General features: G+C 30.2%; 1 protein-coding gene and 1 long non-coding RNA gene across 2 annotated transcripts in view; both read left to right on the top strand.

Annotated features, from left to right (window-relative positions):
* The window catches only part of LOC148953737 (uncharacterized), a 91430-nt gene extending 72981 nt beyond the window's left edge, over positions 1–18449 (top strand). The window contains exon 4 of the long non-coding RNA XR_016143764.1: positions 15327–18449. This is a non-coding gene — a long non-coding RNA (uncharacterized LOC148953737). The remainder of the gene's footprint in view (positions 1–15326) is intronic.
* LOC148953732 (uncharacterized) overlaps positions 1–23937 on the top strand; it is a 387433-nt gene that overhangs the window by 59600 nt on the left and 303896 nt on the right. The window lies entirely within an intron of this gene.

The following is a 23937-nucleotide window of genomic DNA, read 5'->3' as shown; positions in this document are numbered from 1 at the left end:
TAAAGTTGTTTTCTTCCATGTTGTCTGAGAGGGAACCTGAAAAAGAAAAAGATAAATACTAATCATATGCCTAAAAACAGTTTTTTTGAAATAATTTATATCTTATTTAAATGTATAACATATAACATATTTTTGTGGACTTAAAGTTGCATTCTTCCATGTTGACTCAGAGGGAACCTGAAAAAGAAAAAGATCAAGTAGTAGTTATATGCTTAAGAACAATCTTTGTCATATGATTTATGATTTACTTGCGTGAAATTGAAGTTGTTTTTCCATGTTTTCTCAGAGGGAATCTGATAAAGAAAAGTATCAAATATTAGATATATGCTTAAAAACAGCCCTTTTGAAATAATTTATAAGTTAATTAAAAGTATGAAATATAATTTACTTTCGTTAATTTAAAGTTGTTTTCTTCCATGTTGACTCAGAGGGAACCTGAAAAAGGAAAATATAAATATTAATCATATGACACATATCAAATATTAATTATATGCTTAAGAACAATCCTTTTGAAATAATCTATAACTTACTTAAGTGAATAAAAGTTGTTCTCTTCCATATCGACTCAGAGAGAACCTGAAAAAGAAAAATATCAAATATTTTTCATATGCTTAATAACAAACTTTTTCAAAAAATTAATAGCTTACTTACGCGAACTTAAAGTTGTTTCCTTCAGTGTTGTCTCAGAGAGAACCTGAGAAGGGAAAATATAAATATTAATCATATGTTTAAGAATAATCTTTTTGAAATAATTTATAACTTACCTAAGTGAAATTAAAGTTGTTTTCTGCCATATTGACTCAGAGGGAACATGAAAAAGAAAAATAGCAAATATTTGTCATATGCTTAAGAACAATCTTTGTCAAATAATATGCACCTTGCTTACGGTAAATTAAAGGTTGTTTTTCCATGTTTACTCATTCGGAATCTGATGAATAAAAATATTAAATGTTAGTCGTATGCCTAAAGAGCATCTTCTTGGAAGAATTTACAACTTATTTAAAAGTATAACATATAACTTACTTTCGTGGACTTTAAGTTGTTTTCTTCCATGTTCACTGAGAGGGAACCTGAAAAAGAAAAAATATAAAATATTAGTCACATGCTTAAGAACAATCTTTTTCAAATAATTTTTCACTTATTTGCGTGAAATTAAAGTTGTTTTTTTCCATGCTGTCTTAGAGGGAACCTGAAAAGGGAAAAATGTAAATATTAATCATATACTTAAAAACAATATTTTTGAAATAATTATAACTTGCTTACGTGAAATTAAAGTTGTTTTCTCCCGAGTTATAGCAGATATAACCGAGAAAAGAACAGTATAAATATTAGTCACGTATTTTTGGGCGATCTTTTGAAATGCGTTATAACTTGAGAAAGTGAACCTGAAGTTTTCTTCCACATTGATTAAGTAGGACATGAAATACTGACATATCAATTGTCAGCCAATTACTCAAGAACAATGTTTTTCATATGATTTATAACTTACTCACGTGAAATTGAAGTTGTTTTTCCATGTTTTCTCAGAGGGAATCTGATAAAGAAAAGTATCAAATATTAGATATATGCTTAAGAACAGTCTTTTTGAAATAATTTATAACTTATTTAAAAGTATGAATTATAATTTACTTACGTGAAATTAAAGTTGTTTTTTTTCATGTTATATCACAGGGAACCTGAAAAGGGAAAGTATAAATATAAATATTATGCTTAAGAACAGTCTTTTTGAAATAATTTATAACTTACGTGAAATTAAATTTGTATTATTTCATATTAACTCAGAAGGAACCTGAAAAAGAAAAATTGCAAATAATAGTCATATGTTTAGGAACAATCTTTTTCAAATAATTCATAACTTAGCCTACTTACGTGAACTTAAAGTTGTTTTCTTCCATGCTGTCTTATAGGAAGCCTGAAAAGGAAAATATAAATATTATTATGTGCTTAAGAACAATCTTTTTGAAATAATTTATAACTTACTTACGTGAAATTAAAGTTTTTTTATGCCATATTGACTCAGAGAGAATATGAAAAAGAAAAGTAGCAAATATTTGTTATATGCTTAAAAACAATCTTAAAGTTGTTTTCTTCCATGTTGACTCAGAGGGAACCTGAAAAAGAAAAATATCAAATATTAGTCATATGCTTAAGAACAACCTTTTTCAAATAATTTATAACTTACTTACGTGAACTTAAAGTTGTTTTCTTCCATGCTGTCTTAGAGGGAACCTGAAAAGGAAAAATATCATATTTTAGTCATATGCTTAAGAACAATCTTTTTGGAATAATTTTTAACTTACGTGAAATTAAAGTTGTTTTCTTCCATATTGACTCAGAGGGGACATGAAAAAGTAAAATAGCAAATATTAGTCATATGCTTAAGAACATTCTTTTTCAAATAATTCGTAATTTACTTGCGTGAACTTAAAGTTGTTTTCTTCCATATTTACTCAGAGGGAATCTGATAAAGAAAAGTATCAAATATTAGTCATATGTTTAAAAACAGCCTTTTTGCAATGATTTATAACTTAATTAAAAGTATGAAATATAACTTACTTTTGTTGACTTAAAGTAGTTTTTTTCCATGTTGTCTGAGAGGGAACCTGAAAAGGGAAAATAGAAATATTAGTCATATGCTTAAGAAAAACTTTTTTAAATAATTTATAACTTAATTACGTGAAATTGAAGTTTTCTTCCATGTTGACTTAGAGTGAATCTGAAAAACAAAAATAGACAACATTAGTCATGATCTTAAGGACAATCTTTTTCAATTAATATATAACTTACGTAAACTTAAAGTTGTTTTCTTTCATATTATAGTAGAGGGACCCTAATTAAATAAAATATAAATATTAATAATATAATTATAAACAATCTTTTTGGAATAATTTATTAATTTACGTGAAATTAAAGTTGTTTTCTTCCATATCGACTCAAAGGGAACCTGAAAAACAAAAATTGCAACCAATTATCATGATCTGAAAGATAATCCATTTGAGATGATTAATAACTTACTTACGTAAACCTAAAGTTGTTTCTTTTAGTACTGTATTAGAGTGAACCTGAAAAGGTAAAATATAAGTATCAGTTATGTGTTTAAGGGCAGTCTTTTTGAAAGAATGTATAGCTTACTTACGTGAAATTAAAGTTGTTTTCTTCCATGTTGTCTCAGAGGGAACCTGAAAAGGGAAAATATAAATATTAATCATAACAATCTTTATGAAATAATTTATAACTTACGTGAAATTGTTGTTGTTTTCTTCCATGTTGACTCAGAGGGAACCTGAAAAACAAAAATAGCAAATGTAAGTCATGTTATTAGGAACAAAATTTTTAAAATAACTTATAAATTATTTATGTGAACTTACAGTTGTTTTCTTCCATGTTGTCTCAGAGGGAATCTGAGAAGGGAAAAATATAGAATATTAGTCATATGCTTAAAAACAGTCTTTTTTGAAATAATTTATAACTTGCTTACGTAAAATTAAAGGGTTTATTCCACGTTCAATAAGAGGGAACCTGAAAAAGAAAAATAGCAAATATTAGCCGTATGCTCAAGAACAATCTTTCTCAAATAATTTTTAACTTACTTACGTGAAACTAAAGGGTTTATTTCCATGTTTAATCAGAGGGAACCCGAAAAACGAAAATATCACATATTAGTCATATGCTTAGGAAAAACCTTTTTCAAAAAATTTTTAACTTACGCGATCTTAAAGTTGTTTTATTCAATATTGTCTTATAGGAAGCCTGAAAAGGAAAAATATAAATATGAATCATATGCTTAAGAACAATCTTTTTGAAATAATTTATAACTTGCCTACTTTAACCTAGAGTAGTTTTCTTCCATTTTAAATTAGATGGAACCTTGAAAGGGAAAATATCAAGAATCAATCTCATTCTTATGGATAATCTTTTGGAATACTTCATAGCTTGCTTACGTGAATCTGGAGTTATGTTACCTTACGTTTTCTAAGAGGGAACCTGAAAAAGAAAATATAATATAGCTGCCTTTAACTCAAAAAATGCCTTTCCCAAATAATTTATACCTTACTTACGTGAAACTAAAGGTTGTTTTTCCATGTTTACTCAGAGGGAATCTGAGGAAGAAAAAAATCAAATATTAGTCATATGCCTAAGAACAGTTCTAGAAATAATTTGCAACTTATTTAAAAGTATAACATGTAACTTACTTATGTAGACTTAAAGTTGTATTCTTTCATATTGACTCAGAGGGAGGCTGAAAAAGAAAAATATCAAATATTGAGTATATGCTTAAGAATAACGCTTTCCAAAAAATTTATAAACCTACTTCTGTGAAATTAAAGGCTTTTTTTCCATGTTTACTCAGAGGGAACCTGATAAAGAAAAATATTAACCTGAAACCTGACCGGGAACCCAACCGGGAACCTGAAAAAGAAAAATATCAAATATTAGTCATAAGCTTAAGAACAATCTTTTTCAAAAATTTTTAACTTATTTATGTGATACTAAAGGTTTTTTTTCCATGTTTAATCAGAGGGAACCTGAAAAAGAAAAATATCAAATAATTAGTCATATGCTTAAGAACAACCTTTTTCAAATAATTTTTAACTTACGTGATCTTAAAGTTGTTTTATTCCATATTGTCTTATAGGAAGCCTAAAAAGGGAAAACATAAATATGAATCATGTATTTAAGAGCAATCTTTTTTAAATAATTATAACTTACTTAATTGAAATTAGAGTCGTTTTCTTCCGTGTTACAGCAAAGGGAAGCGGAAAAGGAAAGTGTAAATATTAATAATGTGCTTAAGAATAATGTTTTTGAAATAATTTATAACTTACTTACTTGACTCAGAGGGAACCTGAAAAAGAAAAGTTTCAAATGTTAGTCATATGCTTAAGAACAACCTTTTTCAAATAATTTATAACTTACTTACGCGAATTTACAGTTGTCTTCTTCCATGTTGTTTCATATGGAGTCTAAAAAAGAAAAATGTAAATATGAATAATATGCTTAAAAGTAATCTTTTTGAAATAATTTATAACATAATTACGTGAAATTAAAGTTGTTTTCTCGCATATTGACTCAGAGGGACCTGAAAAAGAAAAGTATCAAATATTAGTCATATTTTTAAAAACAGCCTTCTTGCAATGATTTATAACTTATTTAAAAGTATAACATATAACTTGTTTTTCTTGACTTTAAGTTGTATTTTTACATTTTGACTCAAAGTGAACCTGAAAAAGAAAAATAGAAATATTAATATTATGCTTAAGAAAAACTTTTTTAAATAATTTATAACTTAATTACGTGAAATTAAAGTTGTTTTCTTCCTTATTGACTCAGAGGTAACCTGAAAAAGAAAAATAGCAACTATTAGTCATATGCTGAAGAACAATGTTTTTCAAATAATTTATAACTTACTTACGTGAACTTAAAGCTGTTTTCTTCCATGTTGTAGTAGATGGAATCTAAAAAGGTAAAAAACAAGTATTAATCATATGTTTAAGAACAATCTTTTTGAAATAATTTATAACTTAAGTACGTGAACTTAAAGTTTTTTTCTTCCATGTTGTCTCAGAGGGAACCTGATAAAGGAAAATATAAATATTAATCATAACAATCTTCTAGAAATAATTTATAACTTACTTACGTGAAATTGAAGTTGTTTTCTTCCATGTTGTCTCAGAGGGAACCTAAAAACAAAAATAGCAAATATTAGTCATATGCTTAAGAACAAACTTTTTCAAATAATTTATAACTTACTTACGCGATCTTAAAGTTGTTTTCTTCCATATTGTCTTATAGGGAGCCTGAAAAGGAAAAATATAAATATGAATCATATGATTAAAGACAGTCTTTTTTGAAATAATTTATACCTTACTTACGTTAAATTAAATTTGTTTTTTCCATATTGACTCAGAGAGAACATGAATTTGAAAATGAGCAAATAGTATTTGTAAGCTTAAGAACAATCTTTTTCATATAATATATAAATTATTCATATGATATCAAAGGTTTTTTTTCCATGTTCACTCAGAGGGAATCTGATAAAAAAAAGTATCGTATATTAGTCATATGCTTAAGAACTATCTTTTTCAAAAAATTTTTAACTTACGTGATCTTAAAGTTGTTTCATTCCATGTTGTCTTATAGGAAGCCTGAAAAGGGAAAATATAAATATCAATCATATACTTAAGAACAATCTTTTTGAAATAATTTATAACTTACTTACGTGAAATTAGAGTTGTTTTCTTACATTTTATCTCAGAGTGAACCTGAAAAGGGAAAGTATCAAATATAAATAATATGCTTAATAATAATATTTTTGGAATACTTTATAACTTAAGTGAAATTGAAGTTGTTTTATTCCATGTTGACTTAGAGGGAATCCGAAAAAGAAAAATACCAAACATTAGTCATATGCTTAAGAACAATGTTTTTCAAATAATTTATAACTTACTTCCGTGAAACTAAAGGTTGTTTTTCCATGTTTACTCAGACGGAACCTCAGAAAGAAAAGAATTAAATATCCGTTATATGCTTAAGAACAGTCTTTTTGAAATGATTTGCAACATATTTAAAAGTATAACGTATAACTTACTTATGTAAACTTAAATTTTGTTTTCTTCCATATTGTCTGAAAGGGAACCTGAAAAAGAAAAATTGCCAATGTTATTCATATGGTTAAGAACAACATTTTTCAAAAATTTTATAACTTACGTGAACTTAAAGTTGTTTTCTTCCTTGTTGTCTTAGAGGGAACCTGAAAAGGGAAAATAAAAATATTAGTCATATGCTTAAGAACAATCTATTTGAAATAAGTTATAATTTGCTTACGTAAAATTAAAGTTGTTTTCTTCCATGTTGTCTAAGAGGGAACCTGAAAAAGAAAAGTATCAAATATTAGTTATATGCTTAAGAACAGTCTTTTTGAAATAATTTATAACTTATTTAAAAGTATGAAATATAACTTACTTTCGTGAATTTAAAGTTGTTTTCTTCTATATTGTCTTAGATAGAACCTGAAAAGGTAAAATAAAAATGTTAATCATGTGTTTAAGAACAATATTTTTGAAATAATCTATATCTTACTTACATGAAATTAAAGTTGTTTTCTTTCATATCGACTCAGAGAGAACCTGATAAAGAAAAGTATTAAATATTAGTTATATGTTTAAGAACAGTCTTTTTGAAATAATTTATAACTTATTTAAAAGTATAATTGATAACTTACTTTTGTGAATTTAAAGTTTTTTTCTTCCATGTTATCTCAGAGGGAATCTGAAAAGGGAAAATATAAATATTAATAATAACAATCTTCTTGAAATAATTTATAACTTACTTACGTGAAATTGAAGTTGTTTTCTTACATGCAAAGGGAACCTGAAAAAGAAAAATAGCAAATATTAATCATATGCTTAGGAACAATCTTTTTCAAATAATTTATAACTTACTTACGTGATCTTAAAGTTGTTTCCTTCAATGTTGTCTCAGAGGGAACCTGAGAAGGGAAAAATACAAGTGTTAATCATGTACGTAAAGGAAATCTTTTTGAAATACGTCTTAAATTACTTACGTTAAATTAAATTTTTTTTCTTCCTTATCTAATCATCGGAAACCTGCCTTTCTATAAGATACATCATTTATCGTCAGCTAAGGAGTAATGTTTTTCCAATAATATATTACTTGTTTATTTGATATCAAAGGTTGTATTTCAATGTTTACTAAGAAGGAACCCGATAAACGAAAATAGCCAATGTTAGTTATATTTTTAAGGACTGCCGCTTTCAAATAATTTTTATTTTACTTACGTGATTTTAAAGTTGTTTCTTTCATGTTGGCTTACAAGGAACCTGAAAAGGGAAAATATAAATATCAGTCATATACTTAAGAACAGCCTTTTTGAAATACTTTATAACTTACTTACGTGAAATTAAAGGGTTTATTTCCATGTTTAATCAGAGGGAACCCGAAAAAGGAAAATAGCAAATAATCAGTCATATGCTTAAGAACAATCTTTTTTAAATAATTTATAACTTGCTTACGTGTACTTAACGATTTTTTTTTCCATGTTGTCTTAAAGGGAACCTGAAAAGGGAAAATATCAAATATCATTCATATGCTTAAGAATAATCTACTTCAATTGATTTATAACTTACTTACATAAAATTAAAGTTGTTTTCTTACATACAAAGGGAACCTGAAAAACAAAAAATAGCAAATATTAATCATATTCTTAAGAACAATGTTTTTCAATTAATTTATAACTTACTTACGTGAAATTAAAGTTGTTTTCTTATATATTGAATTAGAGGGAACCTGAATTGGAGAAATATAAATATTAATCATATGCTTAAGTGCAATCTTTTTGAAATAATCTATAACTTACTTACGTGAAATTAAAGTTGTTTTCTTCCATATCGACTCAGAGAGAACCTGAAAAACAAAAATATCAAATATTTGTCATATACTTAATAACAATGTTTTTCAAATAATTTATTACTTACTTACGTGAAACTAAAGGTTTTTTTCCATGTTTAATCAGAAGGAACATGATAAAGAAAAACATCAAATATTAGTCATATGCTTAAGAACAACTGTTTTCAAATAATTTATAATTTACTTAGGTGAACTTAAAGTTGTTTTCTTCCATGTTGTCTCAGAGGGAACCTGAAAAGGGAAAATATAAATATTAATCATATGCTTAAGAACAATCTTTTTGAAATAATTTATAACTTACTTACGTGAAATTGAACTTGCTGTCTTCCATATTGACTCAGAGGGAACCTGAAAAAGAAAAATAGCAAATATTAATCATATACTTAAGAACAATCTTTTTCAAATAATTTATAACTTACTAACGTGAGCTTAAAGTTGTTTTCTTCCGTTTTGTCTTAGAGGGAACCTGAAAAGGGAAAATATAAATATTAATAATATTCTTAAGAACATTCTTTTTGAAATAATTTATAACTTACTTACTTGACATTAAGTTTTAAAGTAGACAAAGTTTTAAGAGAAGAGCAGTGCGGTTTTAGAAAAGGTAGAGTTAAGCAGGGTTGTGTTCTATCCCCCTTTATATGGATTATTTTGATGGACTTTGTTTTAAGGAGCACAGGAAAGGCAATGGGAGACAACGGAATCAAATGGGGAGGAAAAAGTCTCCTGGACTTGGATTATGCTGATGATTTAAGCATCCTAGATGAAAGTATGAGCAAAATGAATGAAGTTTAAGAGGTTTAGTGAGTTCGGGGTGCAAGAATAGATTTGAAAATTAATTTTAAGAATACTCAGTCACTAAGGCTAGGAATGAGTGAAGATGAAAAGGTTATGTTGTGTAATAAACAGATTGATCAGGTGGGCAGCTCCACTTACCTTGGTAGTACTATTAGTAAAGATGGTGGGAGCAGTGAAGATGTTGAAAATAGAATAGCCAAGACCCAGGGTGTTTTTTCAGAGTTAAAAAAAATCTGGAAGGATAGGAAGATAAGTTTTCAAACCAAGATTATAATATTAGAAGCTACAGTGATGACAGTAGTCAAATATGGTTCTGAAGCATGGACGCTCCAAAAAGCAGATGAAGATTTGCTAGATGTTTTCCAGAGAAATTGCTTAAGGATTGTTCTGGGTACCCGGCTGACTGGCCGTATTTCAAACAATAGCCAATACGGAAAATGTGGTTCAATACCGCTCTCTAGGGCTATAATGAAAGAAAGGTTGAGGTGGTTAGGGCACGTTGTGCGGATGAAGGATGACAGATTGCCGAAGATTGTTCTTTTCGGCCAACCATCTAGGGCTAAATGGAAAGCAGGTCGTCCCCCTCTGGGGTGGGAGGACGTCATAAAGAAAGATTGAAAGGAAATGGGAACTTCGTGGGCGGGTGTAAAAAGGGAGGCTTTGAATAGATTGGGGTGGAGGAGGATCGTGCGTAGCTGTGTTGGCCTCAGGCGGCTTGGTGCTGCGGTGAGTTATTAGTCGTAGTAGTAGTTACTTGACATTAAAGTTGTTTCCTTCAATGTTGTCTCAGAGGGAACCTGAGAAGGGAAAAATATAAATATGCTTAAGAAAAATCTTTTCGAAATAATTTATAACTTACTTACGTGAAATTAAAGTTGTTGTCTTCCATATTGACTCAGAGTGAACCTGAAAAAGAAAAATAGCAAATATTTTTGCCATGTTTACTCAGAGAGAACCTGATAAAAAAAAGTATCAAATATTAGTTGTATGCTTAAGAACAGTCTTTTTGAAATGATTTATAACTTATTTAAAAGTATAGCGTATAACTTACTTTCGTGAATTTAAAGTTGTTTTCTTCCATGTTGTCTCAGAGGGAACCTGAAAAGGGAAAATATAAATATTAATCATATGCTTAAGAACAATCTTTTTGAAATAATTTTTGTAAGTTGTTTTCTTCCATGTTGTAGCAGAGGGAACCTGAATAGGGGAAATTCAAATATTAATCATATTCTTAAGAACAATCTTCTTGGATTGATTTATAACTTACTTACGTGAAATAGAAGTTTTTTTATTACATACAAAGTGAACCTGAAAAACAAAAAATAGCAAATATTAATCATATTCTTAAGGACAATGTATTTCAATTAATTTATAACTTACTTACGTGAAATTAAAGTTGTTTTCTTCCGTGTTGTCTCAGAGTGAACCTGAAAAGGGAAAATATAAATATTAATCATATTCTTAAGAACAATCTTTTTGAATTAATTTATAACTTACTTACGTGAAATTAAAGTGTTTTTCTTCCACGCAGAGGGTACCTGAAAAACAAAAATAGGAAATATTAGTCATATAGTTAAGAACAGTCTTTTTCAAATAATTATAACTTACTTACGTACTTACGTAATATAACTTATATAACTTACTTACGTGAAACTAAAAGTTTTTTTCCATGTTTAATCAGAAGGAACCTGAAAAAGAAAAATATCAAATGTTAGGCATATTCTTAAGAACAACCTTTTTGAATTAATATATAATTTACTTAGGTGTACTTAAAAGTTTTTTTCTTTAATGTTGTAGTACATGGAACCTGAAAAGGTAAAATAAAAGTGTTAATCATATTATTAAGTACAATCTTTTTGAAATAATCTATAACTTACTTACATGAAATTAAAGTTGTTTTCTTCCATATTGACTCAGAGGGAACCTGAAAAAGAAGAATAGCAAATATTAATCATATGTCAGTTTGGCTAACGGGTCTGGAAAAGTCTAGTAGCCTGCATTTTTATAGACAGGTTAAAGATGTGTATGGGGAGGAGTTTTATTTGAAGGTGAACCTACCGTGGAGAGCCCTTAAGTATTTGTTGCAGGCGCGGGCAAATTGAATACCACTGCGTAAAGGCTACTGGGAGTCTTAAGATGAGGATGGCTCGGGAAGTAGGCGTGCCTGCCCCCTCTTTGGGGAGTTTGGGGATGGGATGGACCATTTTCTGAGTAGATGCCAAAGTTTTGCAAATTTTAGGGATAAATTTTTTTATGGGGATGTACCGCTGCTCCCGGGTGTTTTGGGGACTACTTCGAGGGGCCTAATTACTGCGTTAGGTTGTTTTATAGAGAATAGTCTGATGGAGCGGAAAGAAGTTTTAGTTTAAATTTATGGATTGCTATTGTTCTTTCCTTATTGTTTATTATTATTTTTTTTTTTTGTATATGGCCACTGGTTTTTAAATACACGCATGTATGTATGCTTAAGAACTATCTTTTTCAAATAATTTATAACTTACGAAAAATAATTTATATTGGACGAAAGTCCATTTTTACTCAGAGGGAACCTGATAAAGAACCATATCAAATTTTAATCATACGCTTAAGAGTACATTTTTTGAAATAATTTATAACTTACTTTCGCGGAAATAAAGTAGTTTTCTTTCATGTTGACTCAGAGGGAACCTGAAAAAGAAAAATATCAAATATTAGTCATATGCTTTAGAACAATCTTTTTCAAATATTTTATAAACTTACTTACGTGAAACTAAAGTTATTTTCTTCCATGTTTACTCAAAGGGAACCTGAAAAAGAAAAAGATCAAATATTATTCATATGCTTAAGAACAGTCTTTTTGAAATAATTTATAAATTATTTAAAAGTATAACATATAACTTACTTTTGTGAACTTAACATTGTCTTCCGCGTTGACTCAGAGGGAACCTGATAAAGAAAAAAAAAAATCAAATATCAGTCATATGCTTAAGAACAGTCTTTTTGAAATAATTTATAACTTACTTAAAAGTATAACATATAACTTACTTTTGTGAACTTAAAGTTGTTTCTTTCCACGCTGACTGAGAGGGAACCTGATAAAGAATAAGGTCAAATATTAGTAATATGATTAAGAGCAGGATATTTCAAATAATTTATAAACCTATTTAAGTGAAAATAAAGTTTTTTTTTGCATGTTTACTCAGTGGAAACATGATAAAGAAAAATATTATATATTAGTCATATGCGTAAGGAGAGTCCTTTTGGAATAATTTATTAGTTATTTCAAGGTACAACGTGTACCTTACTTTTGTGAACTTAAAGTTTTTTCCTTCCGCGCTCACTGAGAGGGAACATGAAAAATAGTAATATCGATTAGTATTCATATGCTTAAGAACAGTATATGTCAAATATTATGTAACTTACTTACGTGAAATTAAAGGTTTTTTTTTTCATGTTTACTCATAGGAAACCTGATAAATAAAAATATCAAATATTTTCCATATGCCTAAGAAGAGTCTTCTATGAATTATTTATTACTGAATTCAATGTATAACATGTAGCATATTTTTATGGAATTAGTAGTATTCTTACATGATCACTGATATTTACCCATAAAAATAATAATGTAGAGTTGGATTCTTATTCGAATTAAAAATATTTGTCATTTATATTATACCCAGCTTGATTTATCCTAAAGGTTTTTTTTTCCATGTTTAATCATTGGTATCCTGAGGAATGAAAATATCAAATATTAGTCATATGCCTAAGAACAGTCTTCTTGAAATAATTTATAACTTATTTAAAAGTATAACATATAGGATATTTTTGTGAACTTAAAAGTTGTATTCTTCCCTTGTCACTGAGAGGTAACCTTAAACAGAAAAATATCAAGTTGTTTTCTTAATCGTAATAACAATATAAGTCAAATAACTTATACATTACTTGTTTTATACTATAGGTTTTTTTTTCCATGTTTACTCATAGGAACCCTGATGAATAAAAAAATCGTATATTTTTCATATGCCTAAGACCAATTTTTTTGAAATAATTTATAACTTATTTAAAAGTATAACATATAAAATACTTTTGTGAACTTAAAAGTTGTATTCTTCCATATTCACTGAGAGGGAACCTTAAAAAGAAAAAGGTCAAGTACTATTCATATGCGTAAGAACATTGTGTTTCAAATGATATGTACCTTAATTCAGTTAACCTAAAGGTTTTTTTCTATGTTTACTGAGTGGAACCCTGAAGAATGAAAGGATTAAATACTAGTCATATGACTAAAGAAAGTCTTTTTGAAAGTATTTATTACATATTTAAATGTATAGAATATAACATATTGTGGTTAACTTAAAAGTTGTATTCTTAAATGTTCAATCAGTTTGACCCTTAAAAATAATATTGTAAAGTAGTAGTTATATGGTAAAGAAGATTAATTTTAAAATAATATATAAATTGATTACTTGATACTAAAGGTTTTTTTCCATGTTTAGTGAGTGGAAATCTGAAAAAGGAAAAGATTATATGCTTTTCATATGCCTAAAGACCATTTTCTTGAAATAATTAATATCATATTTCAAAGTATAACATATAACTTACTTTTGTGAACTTAAAAGTTGTTTTCTTCCATGTTGACTACGAGGGAACCTGAAAAAGAAAAATGTCAAATATTAGTCATATGCGGAAGAACAGTCTTTGTCAAATAATTTATACCTTACTTACGTGAGCAACTGGTAGGCTGGAGGAACCTGAAAAATTAGCGAAATAGTGAAAAGTACAACTTACAAATGAGGATCCAGAACACGAAGATGCCCTCAAGAATTATATCAAAGGGAAACCGGCTTTCTATCTTTACTATTACCCACCACATATACTCTAGCAAGCATAAATTTGGATAATGGCAGGATGCGCCTCGGTACTATTTGTTCCTTCATTTCTCGGAGTCCGAAATTATCTCTACTTTTTGGGTAGAGGCGCCGGTTTCTGGGTCGGCAAAATTATTTTTGTGGTTCACTTTCAATTGAGTTAAACCGGCTTGTTCCAGCTCAGTTGTGTTGTAGCTCTTCCAACAATCTGAAATGATTCTTGAACATCCATGGTGAGACACTATATTATATCACTAGTCAAAGCAAACTAACCGGTGTCCTCAAGAATCGCGTAAACTAACCGGTGTCCTCAAGAATCGCGAACTAAAATGAACTAGGTAAAGAATCGCGTTAATAATGAACTTTTCTTTGTCTTTGAGACGATCAGCCGACGCCGAAGCCCCCAATTTAATAATTCACAAATAACCTTCACAATTTTGCTGATAAAGTATTCTGTTTTGCTAATTAAAGTATTTTATTGTCATCAAACTTCACTTTTCGAGTGTGTTTTATATAATTGACAAGTACCAAAACTGCTAGTAGGCAACATAAAATTTGAGAATGGTAAAACCCCCCAGTACTTGGCCGCAATCTTTTATTGACAACCTAGCCATTAATATTTTAATTTCGGCCACCACTAAAATCGGAATTTGTTAGTCTCGGCCATTAAGTTATGAATCTCAGCCTCAACAATGATACTTAAACCTGAAACGACATTACCACGAACAGGCATTAATTTGGCATTAATATATATATATATATATATTATATATATATATATTAAATATATATATATATATATATTATATATATAATATATATATATATATATATATATATATATATATATATATATATATATATATATATATATATATATATATATATATATATATATATATATATATATATATATATATATATATATATATATATATATATATATTAATATAAAAATATATATTGTATATATATTATATATGTCTCTATATATATGTCTCTATATATATATAGACATATATATTATATATGTCTATATATATTATATATGTCTCTTGTATCTTTACGTTCTTCTTAGCTTTTGTTTGACGAGACTATGCACTTCATATTGTAAAATAGGCCAAATTAGCGAGGATTAAAGATTCTTCCAGGGAAGGGGGGGGGATAAATGCGTTATTTTTCCAGAAAACGAATTTTTTTCTGGGTGCCCTTGTATTTTAGCTAAAGTTTTTAAAAGTAGACTATTTTAATTTCTAGATCCGAATTGCATGAATTTGAAGCAAAGAAAAGAAGGATGATTACAACTTTTAGTCCGATTATAATGTGAATGAAGTTCATTTCGTGTACTCGGGCAGGATTTTGCCGTTTCGGAAGTGTTTAATTTGAATTTCAAAATTGTTTGGTTGTACAGCAGCTCTTTACTTGTAATTTATGTATTAAATTAATCATCTTTAAAAACATTACATTATTATTATATAATATTCTTTTTTTTATAATCATTCTTATTTTTGTTATTTTTATTATTTTAAATTTTAAATGTTACATTTTTTTAATTTATTATTGTTCATTATTAAAACAAAGCTTATTGATTAATTACTAACAACTAATTATAAATAATAAGTTCATCTATGAAGCTAATCTCATATATATTTGTATTCCCGCTGGTATGACTGGCGTTCTTTAAGTAAATTTCTATGAAAGAAAAAGAAACACCTTTGTATTACTATCTTGTTGAAAAAAGAACTAGCTATGAGGCCTTGATGGAGGGCATGCATAAACATAAAAACATAGTGTATATATTCATTTATGAGGACTAGATATAAAAATAATTTTTTCTTCCTCCAAACATTAAATTGTAACTTCCCATATCCCCCCTCCGTAAAAAAAGAAGAATTTTTCTGAAAGTTTCATCTTGAAACCCCAGCCGTGAGACAAAGCTGTGTATACTTTCGCTTTACTGACTAAATGTAATTTTTTTTATCCTTTGAGCATCCGAGAACCAGCTGGCTCTGATTGTAGAAGTACTCGGAAGGAATCTCTTTGTATAGCATTGTATCACGTTTTTTATAACTGATTGGCTGGGTGTTTCGGAAACTCAGTAGTTTTATGTATATAAAGAAAGATAAATCAATAAAAATATTCTTGGAAGCTTATTGATTTTAAACATAATATTTTCGGACGAGAAAACCGATTTTCAACTTTGCTCCACAAGAGAACCAAATATTCGTCCACAGAAAGACATTTTCTTCGTCGGGCGATGTGAAAATCTTGCTATCGAATTGAAATTTATTTCCTATAAGAAACTAGCTTTACATTGTAGAAGTGGACAACTACTTGGAATTGATTGGGTGGGAGCGACTCGTCTTAAGATTTTTTTTTGCTATACGAAATTTTGTATTTCCTCATATAGCCTGAATTTCAAGTTTGGAAAGACAAATTTCGAAAAATTGTTTGCCAGTAGAGTGCCTTAGTTTTCTGAATATTGAACGACTTTTTTCTGCTAATTTTTGTTTATATTTAATGAAAAAGTTGAAATAAATTGAGTTAACTCAGATGTATAGATGTCTCTGAAACAGTTAAAAAATACCAATGCAAAAAATTGGGATATTCACTTTGGCTATTTAATTCATTGATGTTATTTTCTGTAGCATCTTGATTTTTTTTTTTTTTTTTTTTTATTATTATTAAGAAGTCTCTAAAAAATTTTTTAAAGGGTGTTTAGTTAACAACGAAACCTCTTTAACCACCATGAGTAAAGACCTTAGTCTTTTAAAACAACTATAATAAATGTGAAATAAATTTTATCTCTGCTGATTCTAGATAATATAACCATGAATAATTTTATTATTCATGATCGTGTCAATGATTTATTAATGAATCTAATATCAACAATTCATAATGATTCCAAGTTGTTTTTTTTTTTAAAATGATTTTTAAAATCATTTTCTAAAAAGTTTAAGGATATTTTTTTAAACTTTCTATTTTTTCATTCTATGTTTCGTCTTGTTGGGTAAATTACAAGCTTGGATAGAGGTTTTTTCAAACTTCACTCTTGAAGCTGTTTTATTGTTAGATGGTGTTAAAGGCTTTCTGCCTTTTCTTTCATGTGCTTTACATGCCTGTGAAAATATAAAGCATAAATGGAAACACAAATGAAACTGCTCTTTCAACCCACTTTGCTGTTGCATTTTTCTGAAATGGATCTAATTCTTCCCTTTTATGTGAAAGTCGCCTTTGATTACTTTTGATGAAGAAATGCTTCTAGAGTCCAGCTTAAAAGTTATTTAAACTATCATTTTTGTAAGAATTTAGCTAAGAATTGGGTTAAATAGTCATTTTAATAAGTTCCCTACCTTCACTGTCTTACTTTTGACCCCTAAAATTGCTTAATCTTATGTAAATAGGTTATAATAGCAAGTCTATTATCTCCAAATTAGTTCGCCCCACCTTCTTGGTAGTATTTTTGGATAAATACTGTAAGGTAAGTGAGCTCAATTCATTTTGGCATGACTATAGAACCCTTGCTGAAATTTTTTCCAAACTTTATTCAAATTTTAAGAAATTTTGCTAGAAATTTTGAAAGCTTAATTAAAAAAAGACTATTTGCAATATATTTTTTTTCTATTTATTATGAATATGACTCATGATCAAAATGAAAAGAGTATAGAGGTCGACACTGCGCTATTACACAACTTGTGGAAATTAGTAATTTGTAATGAATGTCACACGAGACATAAAAATGTTTTTCAGATTGAAAAAAAAAATATCCCTTTTGGTTTTATCTGTTGAGCAAAATCCTAAAAATATGTTGCACTATTTAATGCGACTTAAAAACCGTATTTTGCGAATCCTCTTGCACAAGTTCGCAAAAAAAAAAAGATTGGGATGTTTTATTATCTTTATTAGCTAAGAAGAATGTAAAAGAGATTTGTGTTTAGTCAGTTCAATTTGTGTTTATTGTACAAATATGGTAATAAAAACACGAGCTGAAGGAAGTGTAGTCGAATTGAAGTGTGTATTTTATTTTCGTTTTCTTATGTTTCCTTAAGTGAAATAAATCAATTTGCACTAAAATTATTATCTATTTTGTTTGATTCTCTTTATAGGTTCTCAGTTGGTCAAAATGTAAATTTTAAATGAAGCCACTGATTTTAGTAGACAAATATTTTTGTCACTGTGATTAAATTGTTTGAGTCGCTACTACGGTAGGAATGCTGTGGTCAAAAAAAACTTTTTATTGATAATTCTGCAGATAATACTCTAAGTGTGAATGTTACATATGAACTCTAATGAATATTGCAGGAATTGTATATTGGTCCCTAAAGTAGTCCCTATTTTCTGAGAAAGCACCTAAAGTCCTATTTTCAGTGTGTTAGCTAGTCAACATACTACCTGTTTGGTTCGTTTTTTGTTTCCATTTTCTGCTCAGTTATTGCCCGCCATGTCATCTTTTTCTCGTGGCATGAAATAAGTTGTTTAGACAGCAGTTTCTCCTAATTCATAAATTCGAAATCTAAACTCACGTATGTGCTGGTCAGAGAACTTGCTCGATTGTAGTGTGCTACTGGTCTTAGATTGATTGTCCGCATTTGAACTTTTTCCCTTGTTTTTGTCCTATTTACTTCTCTACTTTAACAAGAACAGGTTTATTAGGATATCAGATCCTCTTTTGGAACCATCCGTCCTTTCACCGGATGGATGGTCCAATTTCACAGTCAATGTAACATTTAGGTCAATTCCAGAAGAATTATCTGAGGGTTAACATGGTGCGGATATAGAAATGCCATGTCTCATTTCAGAGCATTTTCTCAACGTTTCTTGTTAGGGATCTACATGTGAAGGCTCCGTTTATTCTAACTTCTAGCAATGAGGAACAAATGGTATAAAGTAAGGATGATGATCATCGGTCAAATGCATTGATAAAACTACTCTAGACTAGACTGGTACAACTTACAACTCAGCCAGATGGAACCGAAAAAAGAAAAGGAAAATAAAATCAGCTCAATTTCATGTTAAAAACAAAAACTATCTTTACTTTATCACACAATTGATTCAGAAAAACATTATTTCCATGAAAATTGCAATCTTTACATGCATCAAGGTTACAGATGTAAAAATCCTTTAGAGGGTTTTAAGCTTGATGAGGTATCAAATTTTCCGCCACATTGAAATTCATGAATAAGGAACAGGACAAGTTATGCATGAAAAACTACTAAGGAGAAGGCAAGTCGAATCACCTTAGAATTACTTCAAATATACTACACAAACTGATCCCTATCTGCTTCATTCTGAAAGCACATCAGCTAATAGCCTAATCTCGGAAACCTGTGGCAAGGGCTTTCAATCGCTTTCACTGATCTCACTAACATGCAACAGCTTAACATAATATAAAAACAAAAGCCAGAATAGCACTTCTAAGGGATACAAGAAGACAGCCCTCAGCCATTTATGCTGCCCGACGACAAAGTCTTCCTTTGCTGAACTTCTACAAGCAGAGGCGATGAGTAGGGCCGTAGCCATACCATTTTAGTTGAAAATCAAATATCTGAACTTACCTTGTCAGTTGCCAATGTCACGTCTGTCCACAAAAAAGCACCGGAGTTGAGACTGGCCAGATATGTATTTAGGGACAGCCTCTAAAAGTGAAAGCCGCGAAGCGTGAAAAATGACTTTTTTCTCAATCCATTCCTCTCTAAACGGGGCTTTTCTCTTAAAACTTAGCCATTTTCATAAAAAAAAGTGACTATAGTGACCGTTTCTCGAAAAGAGTGACATATAGTGACTAGCTTTAAAAATAGTGATTTTTACTAGAAATAGTGGCCACGTAGGAGCTCTGCTATTACTTACAGTTCGTTACCAGGAACTGTTTGACTAGTGAATCTAGAAAAATTCAAAACCCATTAGATCAAAACTTCTGTCTCCCTTATGTTATCCCTTTTTTCACATTTTTTGTCTTCATTAAGGTTCTCTTGGAAATATCAATCTGTGATTTTCCAAACATTTGTTCGAAAAAAAAATTTGGTATCTTTTGGGCAGCATTTGAGCGGACATATTTGGTTTACATTAAGCTTCCCTTGGCTGTAAGCTCTAAACTGTGAAAGCCACAATATTCCGTTTGGATACTTAAAAATTAAAACGTTTAAATGAGAGCTAAATTTTCGTCGGTGTTTCAACAAGGTTCAAAATAAATAAACACAACTAATTAGTTAAATTCAACGGCACTTTTTGTCCGTGAAATTCGTAACACTGCCAGTCCTTTATATTAGTTGTCACCTAGATAAGTACAGCCTCTTACGCAATCAAAAACCTTATTAAGTTATTTGCAGCCACGTGGCTTAGATTATTTTAGAACTGCGATCATTCGATTTAGACTAGTTTATTTCATTTTATTATTAAGCTATATTTTGTGGAATCTAAATCGATAGATTATTTTAAATTATTAATTAAAAAAACTTTTTCCACAAAATAAGTTTTTCAAAGAAAAGTAAAGAACTCCATTAAACAAAAAAATGAGCACAAATAATCTACCAAGCGTGAAACTAACACAAATCAGCATCGATAAATATATGAAACCCAAAACGAACAAAAATTACAACAAATAACCGAGTTAAACTCAAAACGAGCAGAAATTAACATAAGTTGGGCTCAAAACCCCTATGCCTTCCCAAGGCCAGAACATAATTTACACTTTACTGAAAAAATATAAATGTTATTACTTTTATAACTTTAATACGTTAGATAATATTAACATTTTGATTAAAAAATATCAGTATATGTATATTAAACTGACAATGAACATTCATTTGTATTTTTTTCAGTAAAGCGCAAATTATGTTCTGGCCTTGGGAAGGCATGGGCGTTTTGAGCCCAATTTATGTTAATTTCAGCTCGTTTTGAGTTTGACTCGGTTATTTATTGTAATTTCTGTTCGTTTTGGATTTCATTTATTTATCGATGCTGATTTGTGGTAGTTTCACGTTTGGTAGATTATTTGATTTATTTTTGCTTTTTTTGTTTAATAAGAGTTCTTTACTTTTCTTTGAAAAACTTATTTTGTTGAAAATTTTTTTTTAGTTAATTTCTGTTCGTTTTATATTGACATATTCTTTTCAGGGAAAAATAAAATAATACTTTAAATCTTTTCGTTTTTTTAAGAATTTATAGTTTGGCCTGCTATTTGTATGCTGGAGAGACATTTTCAGCAATTTTTAGCAACTTACACCCTTTTAAAAATCTGGACACAAATAGCAGTGTTTAATTTAGTTTCATACCTCCTCTAGTTGACCTGAAATGGAAAACTTGATACCATTCGCAAAAAAATCTGTTTACTTTCTTTGATAGCTTGGAAACACACGTTGGTTCTGGTTCAATTTTAAGAGCAGAAGTAGTCCCGAAAGTTTGAACATAGTACCCTCAGTCGTTCTTGGGATACTGCTGAGATGCCTTATTGGGAATTAGCATTAACACAGTGCTTTTTGATTTAATCTTAAGGAAAGATTTCGTTTTTAAAAATAAGGGGAAATTGGGTGGGTGGTTGTGGAAGGGGATTAGTTGCCCTCCAATCAATTTCGACTATTAAAAGGGCATCAGTCCTTTCTATTTTCAATCGAATGAGCCCTTTTTGAAGTTCCTACGACAACTCCTTTGATACAAAGTGCTCTGGTCTAAACAACAACAAAATAATACATTATACCCACATCGATCTTTACTATAAAAATGTCAAGCCTTCCAATCACTTTCGACTATTAAAAGGGCACTAGGTCTTTCGATTTCCAATCGAATGAGCCCTTTTTGAGTTTCTACGACAACACTTACTATAAACACCTTATATGCCCACAGGGCATAAATTACAACCCTTACCCTAAGGGCTGTGAGGGTGGTTGTCATCCTCTAGAGCTAATTTCCAGAACTTTCAACTACGTAAAAAAAATGGCTATCTCAAATTTTGAGGTGTGTCTGGCAACATGGTGGGAGTGACAGGGGCGTTAGTCGCTGTCCAATCACTTTCAACTATTAAAAAAGGCACTAGCCATTTCAATTTCCAATCAAATGAGCCCTTTTGAAGTTTCTGCGACAACGCTTTCAGTAAAAACCTTATATGCCCCCAGGGCATAACTTACAACCCTTGCCCTGAGGGCTGGGGGGGGTTTGTCATCCTCAAAGACCTAATTTCCAGAACTTGCTGCACCGTTGAACAAAATGATTATCTGAAAATTTTGATGGGATGCGTTTGGGGGAATGGTGGGCGTGAGAGGGGTTAGTTACCCTCCAATCACTATCAACTATTAAAAAGGCACTAGCCCTCTCAATTTCCAATTGGATGAGCCCCTTTTGAAGTTCTTAAGACAACTCTATCTATATAAACCTTATATGCCCCCAGGGCATAACTTACAACCTTCGCTCTGCGGGCTCTGAGGGGTTTGTCATCCTTAAATACATAATTTTTCCAATTTTCAACTACGTTGACCAAAATGGCTATCTCTAAACTTTGATTGAATGTGTTTTGGGAAATGGTGGGCGTAAGAGGGGGGTTAATTAGTCCACTCACTTTCGACTATTAAAAAGGGAAATTTCATTTTCCAATCAAATGAGCCCCTTTTGAAATTTCTACAATAACTTTCAATATAAACCTTATATGCCCCCAGGGCATAATTTACAACCCTTGCACTGAGGCCTCTGATAGAGTTATCATCCTAAAAGACCTAATTTCCAGAACTTTCGACTACGTTGAACAAAATGAATATCTAAAAATTTGAGTGTATGTGTTTGGGGAAATGGGGGGCGTGAGAGGGGGGTTAGTTGCCCTACAAACACTTTCGACTAGTATAAGGGCAGCCCTTTTTCAAGTTTATATAACAAAGATTTCAATAAAAACTTATAACTTATATGCCGCCAGGAAAGAATGTATAACCCATCCCCTGAAGACTGTGGGGGGAGTGTTCTAATCAAAGGTATAATGTCCTGAATTTTAAACTGCGTGGAACAAAATAGCTATCTCAAAATTTTGATTGGATGTTTTTGGGGAAATGGTGGGCGTGTAAGAGGTGTTAGTTGCCTTCCAATCACTTTCGACTGTCAAAAAGGGCACTAGCCATTTGAATTTCCAATCGAATGAGCCGTTTTTAAAGTTTCTACGACAACACTTTCTACAAAAAACCGTATTTACCCCCAGGGCATAACTTACAACCCTTGCCCTGAGGGCTGTGGGGGAGTGTCCTTCTCAAAAATATAATTTCTATCTGGAAATCAACTACGCTGAACAACATTGCTACCTCAAAATTTTGATTAGATGTGTTTGGGAAAAAGTTGGGCGTGAGAGGGGGGTTAGTTGCCCTCAAATCACTTTCAACTAGTAAAAAGAGCACTAGACCTTTGATTTTCCAATCGAATGAGCCCTTTTTCAAGTTTTTACGACAAAGATTTCAATAAAAACTTATATGCCCCCAGGGCATAACTTATAACCCTTGCCCTGAAAACTGTGGGGGGACTGCCCTGCTCAAAGGTATAATTTCCTGAACTGCGCGGAACAAAAAAGCTATCTCAAAATTTTGATTGGATGAGTTTGGGAAAATGGTGGGCGTAGAAGGGGCGTTAGTTGTCTTCCAATCACTTTCTACTATTAAATAGGGCACTAGCCACTTCAATTTCCAATCGAATGAACCCTTTTTGAAGTTTCTACGACAACACTTTCTATTACAACCTTATATGCCTCCAGGGCATAACTTACCACCCTTGCCCTGAGGGCTGTGGGGGGAGGGGGTTATCATCCTCAAAGACCTAATTTCCAGAACTTTCAACTACGTCGAACAAAATGGCTATCTTAAAATTTTGATTGGATGTGTTTTGAGGAAAAGTGGGCGTGAGAGGG

The sequence above is a fragment of the Artemia sp. Qi Xiang Cuo genome, chromosome 3 (assembly GCF_049724085.1).
Source record: "Artemia sp. Qi Xiang Cuo chromosome 3, ASM4972408v1, whole genome shotgun sequence".
Classification (NCBI taxonomy): Eukaryota; Metazoa; Arthropoda; class Branchiopoda; order Anostraca; family Artemiidae; genus Artemia; species Artemia sp. Qi Xiang Cuo.
The sequence above is the reverse complement of the archived record's forward strand: the minus strand, read 5'-3'. Positions and strand labels throughout refer to the sequence as shown.